This window comes from Zonotrichia albicollis, chromosome 6 (genome assembly GCF_047830755.1).
Source record: "Zonotrichia albicollis isolate bZonAlb1 chromosome 6, bZonAlb1.hap1, whole genome shotgun sequence".
Lineage (NCBI taxonomy): Eukaryota > Metazoa > Chordata > Aves > Passeriformes > Passerellidae > Zonotrichia > Zonotrichia albicollis.
The window spans coordinates 15,475,464-15,486,750 of NC_133824.1; the positions used below are offsets into that span (position 1 = coordinate 15,475,464).

Genomic DNA, 11,287 nt, shown 5'->3' on the forward strand with positions numbered 1-11,287 from the left:
GGGGGAGATGCGGGTACCGCCCCGGGCCGAGGCAGCCCCAGCCCCAGCCCGGCCGGGGAACGCCGGGCTGCCCCAGCCCGCTGCCAGAGCCCGAATGAGGGGCAGCAGGTCCCGCACAGCCCCGGCATCGGGCAGAGGCGCCGGGCAGGGCTCTGTGCCCGGACAGGGCTCTGGGCCGCACAAGCGCAGCCCCCTGCGCCGGGAGGGCACAGAGGCCCTCCACTGGGGAACCCCCGGCTCCAAGGAAGCGTCTCCCTTCCCACAGGAGACCGTGGGACTTAAGCTGTGCAAAAGGAGAAGCTAGAAGAGCTCCAGCAGAGGCTGAGCCACCATCACACCCCCCACCTCAGTTCCGTTAATTAAAAAAGTTAATTTCTTAATTTTCAAGTGCTCACCCCGGACCTTCTCAGGGCTCTTTGAAGGCAGCTTGCCATTGGGAATAGCTGAGACACTCCGGCCGCAGCTACTATGCTGGGAAATCGTCTTTCCCCCATGCCAGCTCCCTTGGGGTTTGGTGTCTGCATGCTTATAATTTCAAATCTGCTTCAAAAATCACCCACCACCCAGGCTGCGTGACCACGCACTAATCAGTTGCATTAAAATATGCTAATTGGCTCTTCCCAATTGCCAGTCAGGTGAGACAGTGTTGCTCAGTACTTGCAGGCACAGGATTTCTCTGTGACTCTATTTCTGTTCCTTGGCTGACCTGGGTAAGCAAGATATTCCCATGGTGCTGCCCATTCACCACCAGCCCTGCTCGTGTCTGCTCTCAAAGCCTAGGACGTGCCGTGTCACTTCCCTGGGGAGATGGACACAGAAAGAAACATGGGTTCATTTACTCTGTGTAAAATACATCTCCCTCTCTTAGACAAATGTGTATGAGAGAGAAACAAAACAAATACATGGCTATATGGAGCTTGAAATGGAGGTCATGGGTCAGAGTGAAATGTTTTCTGGAAATCTCAGGGAAATGACCCCTCTGCTTCAAGAGGTGCAACTGGTAATTCCTGACATAGGAGAAAAAGATCCAGGCTGAGCACTTGACCTTCTGAAGCAGTAAATGGCATTTTTATGATGTTTAGAGCAATGAAAGACTGATTGCAGATAGATGAGGGAAAAGTGGTGGTAGTTTTAATGAGAATAACAGTGGAATATAGGGGAAAGATGAAAGCTAACAGGCTGAGCTAGGAGAGGCAGTCAGGAAGATGCACATCATGTAATGAACCATACTGTTCTGGCCGAATGGGGCTCTGCATGCAGGCTGTGTCTCTGCCCACATGCCAGCCTTCCTGGGAGCAAACACTCCATGCACTGATGTTCTCCCTGGCTAGGACAGCTGCCAGCAGCGCAGCTAGCTAATGCACAGTGGCACAGTCCTTTGTCAGAGTCATTAACTCTAAATAGGCTGTCTCATAAACAAAGTATTCCACAAAAACTTCTTTTTTATGTAGCTCATTGCCCCTTCTTCTATGTAAAGAATAGTGCCAGAATAATAAAAAATAAAATTAAATTTAAAAAAAAAGAGGGAGGGCTGTTTTAGGTCAGAAAACAGGTGTGTTTAGCTATCATTCTGTTTCTGGAAATGGCTGGCAGCAAACACCTTGAGAAGAGCATAATAACAGAGCAGGTGGATGATGCGTCTTTAGTGTCCTCTCCCATCACCAGCAAATACATTGTTTCTGAAAGAGATTCAGAAGCATATAAAATGTGGATATCCACAGCACTCTGCAGCAAGATATTCCCTGGTGAAGCCACACATTGTATGAAGGACACAACGTCTCCCTGTGCCTCTTCTGACCCACTGACAAGCTACTTTCACACATTTCTCTGTCTGGAACATGTGGTCAACATTTGAGCCTAGTTGACATCAAATAATTATTTACTAATTTCCCTGCTCATGCTGTTGGCTTTACCTATGTTTTTACTGTGTGTATGATTTATCACATTCAACTTCATTCATCTTCTGTGAAGATGGGCTGATAGAATTGGGGTTGTTCAGACTGGAAAAGACAAGATTCCAGGAGAGCTTACAGCAGCCTTCCAGGACCTAAAGGCAGCCAATAAGAGAGCTGGAAAGGGACTCTGACAGGAGCATGTAGTGATAGGACAAGGGGCAGTGGCTTCAAACTGAAAGAAAGAAAGAAGGTTTAGAATAAATATTAGGAAGAAATTTTTTACTGTGAGAGCAGTGAGGCACTGGACCAAGTTGAGCAGAGAAACTGTGGTGGCCCCATCTCTGAAAATGCTCAAGGCCAAGGCTGAGTGTGGCTTTGACCACTTGTTGTAGTGGAAGGTGTCCCTGCTGATGGCATGGCATGACATTGGAACTAGGTAATGTAGAAAATTCCTTCCAACCCAAACCACTCTGATTCTGTGGTTCTATTCTTTGCACCTCTTTTATCCCTCCCTTCCCTTCCACGTGCACTGAAATGAAGGGACCACTCAGGTGGAGATAATATGGAGTTTATCAGGCTGGAGTTACACCTGGGAGAAGCTGGGAATGCTTAACTGAACTGAAACCAGAAGGGAAATGTGAGTGAATGACAAACAACTCATGGCTAATAAAGCCACCCCACGACAAGGAGAGCGTTGGTGGTCACTGCTGATCACAGCCCTACATGTCTCTGGTCCCTCATCCACCCTCCCAGGTAGCTCAGCAACTAGCAGCTCTGCCATTGCCGCTGCTTCAGCAGATCTGCTGTGTCCCTGGGAGAGTTCCACCATCCTGGGGCAAGGCAGATGCAGCAGCTCTTTTGCTCTCTGCTGGTGACCAATGTAGTATGTGGCATAACAAACAAGGAGAAGGCACTGCACCTCCCAGGCAAAAGCTTGGAGGACTCCTGGAGCATATTTAGCCATGTTGCAAAAGAACATCCCACTGCAGCAGGTAGGATTCACATCTGATGTATCTTTTATCCTTCTGTACTGAGAATGGCAATCCTGACCAGTGGCAATCTGGGGAGCTGTGCCTGGGGGATGCTGCTCTGCATGTGGGTCCTGCTCGGGAAGGAAGATCTGCCCTCACAAGGTTGATCCCAGCCGCAGGGCTGGGGGCTCCCCAGCGGAGCTGGAGAGGGAGACAGGGCAGAGATTTCTCTTGGGGGATGATGGATGGATGGATGGTGATGGCACTGAACAGGTGTATAGCTCCCACCCCACATCCACAGACGTCCTCGCCCGGTGAGACCGCTGAGACAGCCACGCAACTCCTTCCTCCTCTCCCTCCTCCCGCAGCTCCCGGCGGGTTCCCGGCGCCATCTGCCGGCCCTGCCCGGCATCCCTACCACGCCCAGCGCCGTGCCGTGCCGTGCCGTGCCGGGCCGTGCAGCTGTGTCTCCATGTGCCAGCCTGTCCCCAGCACCCCGCCGGTCGTTCCCCAGGATGTGACAGACTCACCTGTCACCCGTGGCCCCGCAGCTCCTCCTCGGCTGTGTCGGAGCGGGGCCAGCAGCAGCTGGAAAGCCGGGCAGGGGCCGGGTGCCCCAGGATGTTTGGCGAGGAGGGTCGGTGCCGGAAGGGTGCCTGGGAAGTGCCTGGGAAGCAGTGCCCCCTGACCCTCTCATCCCGGCCATCACTCCAGCCTCTCTGCTGGATCATTCTGATCCCAGCCGCCCACGTTCTTTCCAGCTTTCACATCCCACCGAAATCCCCTCCATCCCCACATCTTCATCTCTTCCATTCTTGTTTCCCAGCTCCTTTACATTCTGTCCTCCACCTCGTGCCAGAATTTCCTCTGCCCGAGCTCTCCACAGGGCTCTTCTTGGCCCCGGTCCCCTTGAACCCCCGAAAAAGTGACCTTGTCCTTGCTGTCCAGTATACAACCACTGCTTCCTCTGCTCCCAGAGCAGAAGATGCCTCCACCTTCTCCAATCCTTTGGGATAGCTCCCTTTCCTAAGCTGTGAGTGAAGCAGATTCTGGCTTCTGCTTCTGGCACGCATTTTGGAAACCTAGCTACTGGCTGTGCTTATCCCAAATCCACCAGACAGGAATCTGAGAGAAGCAAGTGAAGACAAGTCTGGAGAAAGCCCAAGTCTCACTGTTATGGAACTTCTGCTGTATATTTACTCCTCATTTTTCTATTTCCTCCCTTAGCTCCTCAGTGGGTCTCCAGGTGGGTATAATTCACCCTTCTTCTTGCTATTTCCGCTGTGATCCTCAGTAGTTATCCCCTATAGTCCTCCCCTGAGGAGAGCCACTGCTTCTCCAGTGAAGTCCTCTGGTTTTCCTCACTCAGTCACTACTTCTGCAAGGAGGGAGAATATGACTGAAGGTGATGTTCCACAGGAGACACCACAGTGGCTCTGAAGTCCTTGGACTACAGAGGTGCCTTTGAAGGTGCCCTGAAGCTTGGGAATAAGGGAAATTACCATCTGGCCATCTGACACATGCATGCTCTTTCTTGTGGCAGACTCATATGAAGCTGACCTTGTTGCAGTGCCATTAGCTTAACCTTAGTCTTACTCAAAGCAGTGCTAAGGTCTTCATTAGTTTGATACTGAATACACCAGGTGATTCCTGGAAACTGCCAAACCCATGATCAAATAATGGCTTTCTTTTCCTACAGCTGAGAAAAGAAAGTCACATCTCAATTATTTTTCCTTGGCTCATCTAGGCAGTTGATATTCCTAGAACAAGGTTTACCCTGCAGTCCTGCCTAGCCCAGAGGTGATATTGGCCTCAGGGGCCTGGGCTTTGCTCCCAACATTTGTAGGGATAGCTTGCCCAGCTCCACCCCATAATTCTGGCACAGAGAAAGAGTTGCCTCCCCTGAAAGTCCAGGTCACATAGGGGCTGGGAAAAGGGTGAGTGTGGGACTGCCTCCAGCCTCCTGAGAAGAGGACATAGTCCTGCCTCTTCTTCCTAAACAGTACTTTGAATTTCTTCTCTTAAAGCAAGCAGATTGGCTCCAGGGAAAGATGCTATTCCTCACCAGAGGGACAGAGAGCTGCCCAGCGCATGCCCTGGCTGGTGATGGCACTGAACAGGTACCTAGCTCAGAGCTGCACAAAATGCACCTTGACTAGGGGATCAGAGTGGGAATCCCCTCCTTATGGGCACCTGACTGGCAGAGATAATGGCCCTTCTTCTGCACTAAATCTGGGCCTTAAATGTGTGCTTGGAAAGTGAAGTGCCTGGGCTCAGGTCCTCCTAGATCTGCCATGGTTTGAACCCAGTGTCTTTCATACCAAAGGATGGGATGGGACGGGATGGGATGGGACGGGATGGGATGGGACGGGATGGGATGGGACGGGATGGGATGGGACGGGATGGGATGGGACGGGATGGGATGGGACGGGACGGGACGGGACGGGACGGGATGGGACGGGACGGGACGGGATGGGACGGGACGGGATGGGACGGGACGGGACGGGATGGGATGGGATGGGATGGGATGGGATGGGATGGGATGGGATGGGACCATTTCCTTCAATGGAGCTGGGCAAGTTTATGTGTTGCACATGGGGACAAAGAAAGCCAAGAAACAAGATGGTTTGACTTGGCATTGAGTGGCTGAGGGCCTGGTCTCTGCTCCCAGTGCTGTTAGTGCATCTTTTGTAAGAGATCATAAATGAAATCTGCAGCCACTGGGATGGGTGGAAATGAAGCGGGCAGAGTCTGGCCCTCTGTGCAGCAACAGTAAAAATCAGTCAGTTAAAATCATTGCCAGCTGCAGTGTGGCTGGGTGGCAGTCATGTGCAGTACACCTAGTGCACTGGCTGCTTGCTACCATTTTTGAAGAGCAAAAATAATTTAGGAACTGCTTTTACAGACCCAGTGGAGGGGCATCTTGATAGCAGAGGCAGCAGCCATGTGACAGTGGGGAGAGAGATTGTTTCTCCCAAGAGCACTGCTGCAGCAGGCAGGAGGATTAATCCAAGTCTATTTTCTGGAATTGATTTAACACTGTGTTCATTTATCTGCAGCTTCTGCTGAAACATTTCATATTTCAGATCTGATTTCAATGTTTCCAAGGCTGAAAGGCTTTTTTCTCTAGGGAGGAGCAGTTCTACAAGAGAACAACAAGTAGGAGCCCTAGGGAAGCAGCAGAGGGAAGGAATATTTTATCTTTAGTAACTGGTCATTTCCATTTTGTAGGCAGTGAAAGAAGAACCATCTGGTGTGTGCTGAATATTCACTACTTAAACAATGACTTGGTTATGAATATGTGCATGTGTTATTGTTATTTATTATTATAGGATTCCCTAGGTGTGCTTGACACTTCACCAGCAGAAAGGAAGACCAGGGCTCCTGCATCTTGATGCGCCCAGTATAAATTTGACACAATGCTCAAAGCATCCAGTGATGGCAGACAAGGGTTGGACAGCCAGCTGGGGGTGAGAAGGAAGATGCCAGACCTATGACAAAGGACAGTGCACAATTTCTGGAGCAGTAGCTGCTTCTACTGACAGAAGATTGCTTCAGAAGGCCATCTTCACATATTAATGCCTGTTAGTTTGGGGCTTAATCCTCCTTTGCAATGAACACTATTTACATTTATTTGTTTAATTTTCTACTCCTTAAAAGGTCTGCTCCTGCAATGTCCTGCCTGGAAATGATGCAGAATGTCAGGAACCTTGCTCCAATAACTTTCCATGATAGTTACCTAGGAGTGATGGGTCTGCTCAGTTGGCTTGAGCATTATGGCTCAGGAGGTCCAAATCAGTCAGCTGAGACAAATGTTTTTAGAGGTGTTTTATTGTGTACTTTACCTGATAGTCAAAGTATCTTGAAATCAAGAAGAGTCCCATGAAGTGGCACCATGACACCTTGTTGTCAGGATATGACATCTAGTGCTGAGGATGTCGGGAATTCAAGATCACCCTGACACCTGGAGAGGATGCTCAGAGTTTTGCAGGAACAAAATGCCTGAAGTACTTCCCCCTCTCTTGTCCTTCTTTTTCTTTCCACTACTGGAGCTTTTCCATAGGGTGTTTTGCCACAACATTCAGCCATTCCTCTGGTGCTGAGACAGTATTATGGGCAGGGTTCGGTGGAGGGAGCAGCTGTAGGCACTGGAAGGGAAGAACCTTGATTCTCTTAGGGGAAGAATTCCCACACCATTATGAGGACAGAGTTCAGGGGCATTTGCAAGGCCAGGGGGATGGAGGAGAGAGTGGACCACAGTCAGGGACAACAACCCTGGCCTGAGCTTGGGCCCAGGAGTGCCTTCCCTCCCACAACACTCCCTTCCCACCTATCATCAACATTTTCTCTTCCTGCTGTTGTGCTCTGGCACACTGAAATTTACTTGACTGCAAAAATTTGTTTCCTGACACCACCAACAAGCAGCAAATGAATGAAATGTTGATTTTTGCAACAGCTTTCCTGACACAGCAAGGCACACCATAAATTGTGGCTTAGAGCCCTTTTTTCACACAGGCTTTCTCCATTGCATGGGCCAGCTAGAATGGACCAGAGCATCATGAACAGTGTGGTATCCCAACTCCTTGGAAACGTGTTACCATCTCTTCCTTTGTTAATGAACATCCTCCCTCAGCACAACTGAAGCAGCTCAATGAGCAATCTACATAATTTAAAACCCAGCTGCCTAGAACCACACTGTTGGTCTGCCTGAGCTCGGTGCTGGATGCCCCTCTCAGGTGCTTGTGCAGCAGGAGCAATACCCCAGGACCCTTGCTGTTTCTTTCAGAGGTTTTTGAACGCAATCCAAGTAGTACTATTTAAGGACTTGGATGGCTTCATCCAGGGAAGACATGATAGTCTGTAAGAGATTGCAGTGAGGAAAGGATTTATCTTTCTCTGAACCTACTGGGATAAGTACTAAGACCTTAGACTGCTGCAAGGGAGTGCCACATTATGCATAGAATGAATAAGAAGAAATTCTGAATGAATAAGAAGTAGCTGAATGGAATGCCTGGAGGTGGTGGGGAATCTCCATCATCTGAGATCTTCAGGAATTTATCAGACTTTGTCTGCAAAGGACAGCTAAACTTGCAACAAGGGTATGGAAAATTGGGAAAGATGATTGAGTTGGCCTCTGAAGGCCATTTCTCACTATGAGTAGAAGCTTAGCGTTAGATTTGGGTTTATGGAAGATCAGATCCTGACAACCTGTGTAGTATAACCCAGAACTGAATGGGGAAAGGGCTGAGCACCCTTTTACTCCCAGCATTCATGCCTCCACCTAGGCAGGTCAGCATAAAGGCATGCTGTATTTATTTTGTTGCTAAACTGAAGACATTAGGCTGACCCTGTTACTTTTCTTGGCCATCCAGCTTTACCTAATCAAAGAGGAAACCTCTCCAGACACTGTGGGTATTCAGATTTTGAAGGCTAACTACCCAGAAAAAGAAAAATCAAACCAAACAAGAAAGTACTTCATAAAACTTGCAATTAAGTGATAATTTAAATCAAGAAGCACCTGGTTTACCACAGAGAGAACCCATTTCTTTGAAAATGTCACAACAAATAGCAGACGTTAAATTACTCATTCCAGAGAAAAATCACTATCAGACTGTATCTTGAAAAATAAACTAATGGCTCAGGCTAAGGCAATGCACCTTTTGAGATGGAAGAAATTATACATAATTTGGGATGCAATTTAAAGTGAAACCTTCAAAAATGTTGGGCAGACTGTACCAGAGTATGGCATCAACTGGAACAGTATTTTTTTCTGTTTGAAATCTCTGAGCACAAAGAATTAGAAGATCTGGGTACAAAGCTATGAAAACTGTCATCTGCCAGTCATTATCAAGTGTAGCCCAGATGATTGAATGGGAGGATGGAATCACCAGCTGGCTGACAACTGATAGATTCTGTCAGTGGTTTCCTACTCTGCTTGCTAAAGGACATATTGGGAAAGAGTCCATAGTAGAGAAAGTCCCTGCACACAATTGGCCAGCAGGGAAGAGTGGAGTGGTGACACAGAATCACCAAGGCTGGGGTGAGAGAGGGTCTGGCGGTGGTATGCTGTGCTAATTTCTGGAGAAGTCTTCACAGTAGGTAATGAGAACAATAAACTCTTCTCAGATGTATTTCTTATGCCCAGCTGCCAAGTTCTTCCAGACAAAGGCAGATAGCATAACCCTTGCCATACTCAAAAGACAAGAAAATCTTGACACATGGGTGAAGTGATTTTACTTACGGTTGAAAAGCAGAATGAGGAAATACTCCATCTCCTGGGTCACAACCAGACCCAGAGAAGAAAAAAGGAGAAAATATTTTTGAGTGTCACCCACCCAAGTTGTCTCATGTGTTGATTTTACAGCAGGAGAAAACCCAATTCATGCAGTACATGTTACTTTTAAATGCTTGCTCCAAATTAACTACTGCTCCCATTTTTTGCCTACTTCCTGTGCTAATCTCCTTGTTTACCCATCTCTCTCTTATATACACATGCATAGGCAAATTCATCCCCAGTCAACTTCTCCCCCATTCTGCAAACAGCTCATAATATCAACACAACAGCACTGAAAGAGGATATTTTGCTATATTGTTAAATATGAATCCACTATTTTGACAAATCATAAGCATCAATGTGCAGAAGAATTTTAATGAGAGTGTGGGGAATAATCTGCCTCACATTTTCCATTCCAGTGGAAACCAGATTTCCCCTTCCCTTCCCTTCCCTTCCCTTCCCTTCCCTTCCCTTCCCTTCCCTTCCCTTCCCTTCCCTTCCCTTCCCTTCCCTTCCCTTCCCTTCCCTTCCCTTCCCTTCCCTTCCCTTCCCTTCCCTTCCCTTCCCTTCCCTTCCCTTCCCTTCCTCCCCCTGTTTTGGCTACAGCTTTGATGTTCCCTATGCAGGCGGGCTTAATGTCTTTCATGAGATGCAGTCCCCTCAGCTGAGAGTCTTTCATGACATGAAAAGACTTCTCTGTAATTTTCTTTTTTTATTATTATTTTGATGTAAGCTGTTAAAATATGGAGAAAACACTGTCTGATTATTTAAAGATAAAACTAGACTGGGTCATGTATCTCTATTGCAAGGCTCAGTCTACTTTAAATTGATGAGTTGAGGGAATATTGGAGGATTTTTATTCTCAGTAGTCGTGACAGGAGAATGAGGGAGGTGGGAGTGAAAACTAGATCTGCTCTGAGCAGCTTCCCCTTCAGTTCTGCCAGAGGTGTCTCTTAGCTGCTCATCACTGCAGATCCAGTGCCTACGGGATTGGTTTGCACTTTCTTGTGTTATTGCCACTGCTTTTCTCAGAAATGTCGAACCATTAAGGTTACCTGGGAGAAAAGTTATTTCTAATGAAGAGCCCTTGAACACTTGGTTGCTGTCATCACCTTCCACGCTGGTGCACGTGCAGGAGACAGGCACAGCCGCTCTCTTCTCCAGTCTTCTCTCCCTAGAAACTGAGATGTGAAACACACTTTCATTTTGCACTGAACCTTCGGGCAAAGGGAGAGTCTCTTGTGGAGTTGCAGAGTCTGTGCTGAGGGACTGGCCAGTAAACCTAGGACCTGAAATTATGTAAAATGCATTTTTCTTTGACTTTTCACCAGTGCAGAGTTGACTGTCTCCAGGGACACAGCTGCAGCCCAACAGCCCTCTTCTCTCCCCTTTTCCTGTCATGGGTGGCTCGTCTGTGGAGGGAGACAGGGATGCTGTTCCTGAGAGCTGGGAGGGTGCAGCACGTAGGTGTGTAGGAGAAGGAGAGGCCGTGCACAGAGCCTGTGTAGACAGTACAAGGAGAGCGTGGGTGGGCAGGGGCGATGAGGGTGTGTAGCTGTCAGAGAGCAAACACGTGTCTCCAAAACTTCTGCCAGCACCAGGCTACTGCTACTGCCCAGGCACCACCTGCCCACATCAAAGCCTTTCCTGCTTGTGTTAAGGGAGGCTCTGAACCTGCAACGACTCCCTCTCACATTTCCCCTTGCCTCCAGTGCTGGTTCCAACTGGGGCAGCCTTGGGGAGGCACAGGGACACAGAAAGCTCACCTTGCCTGCCTCACCCACACTGTGGGGAGGAATGGTGGTCTGCGGGCTGGAGGGGCAGAATGCCTCTTCCCACCCTTCTGCTCTCCCCGTGGGAGTTGTGAGGACCTCAGAGGCCCAAGAACACCTTTCTCTTCTCCTGGGGCTGGTTGTGCTCGGTGGGAGGCGGACGGAGCTGCTGCAGGGGCGGCGGGTGCTGAAGGGACAGCTACGGGGAGCCGGGCCGGGGCGGGAGCACGGGGAGGATCGGGAAGGGAGACCCCCGGACAGGAACGGGACTCGGGAGGGAGGAGAAGTCCGTGGTTGAAAAGCACAGGGACAAGGACAGGAACAGGGAGGGACATAAGACACTGGACGGAGAGAGACAGACAGAGGACAGGGGCA

At 49.0% G+C, this 11,287-nt stretch overlaps 1 protein-coding gene across 1 annotated transcript in view; it reads right to left on the minus strand.

Moving 5' to 3' along the window:
• TMEM63C (transmembrane protein 63C) overlaps positions 1-416 on the minus strand; it is a 35,939-nt gene extending 35,523 nt beyond the window's left edge. The window contains exon 1 of the mRNA XM_074542564.1: positions 396-416. The gene's annotated coding sequence lies outside the window, so the exon portion shown is untranslated. The remainder of the gene's footprint in view (positions 1-395) is intronic.
• Positions 417-11,287: the final 10,871 nt, after the last annotated feature.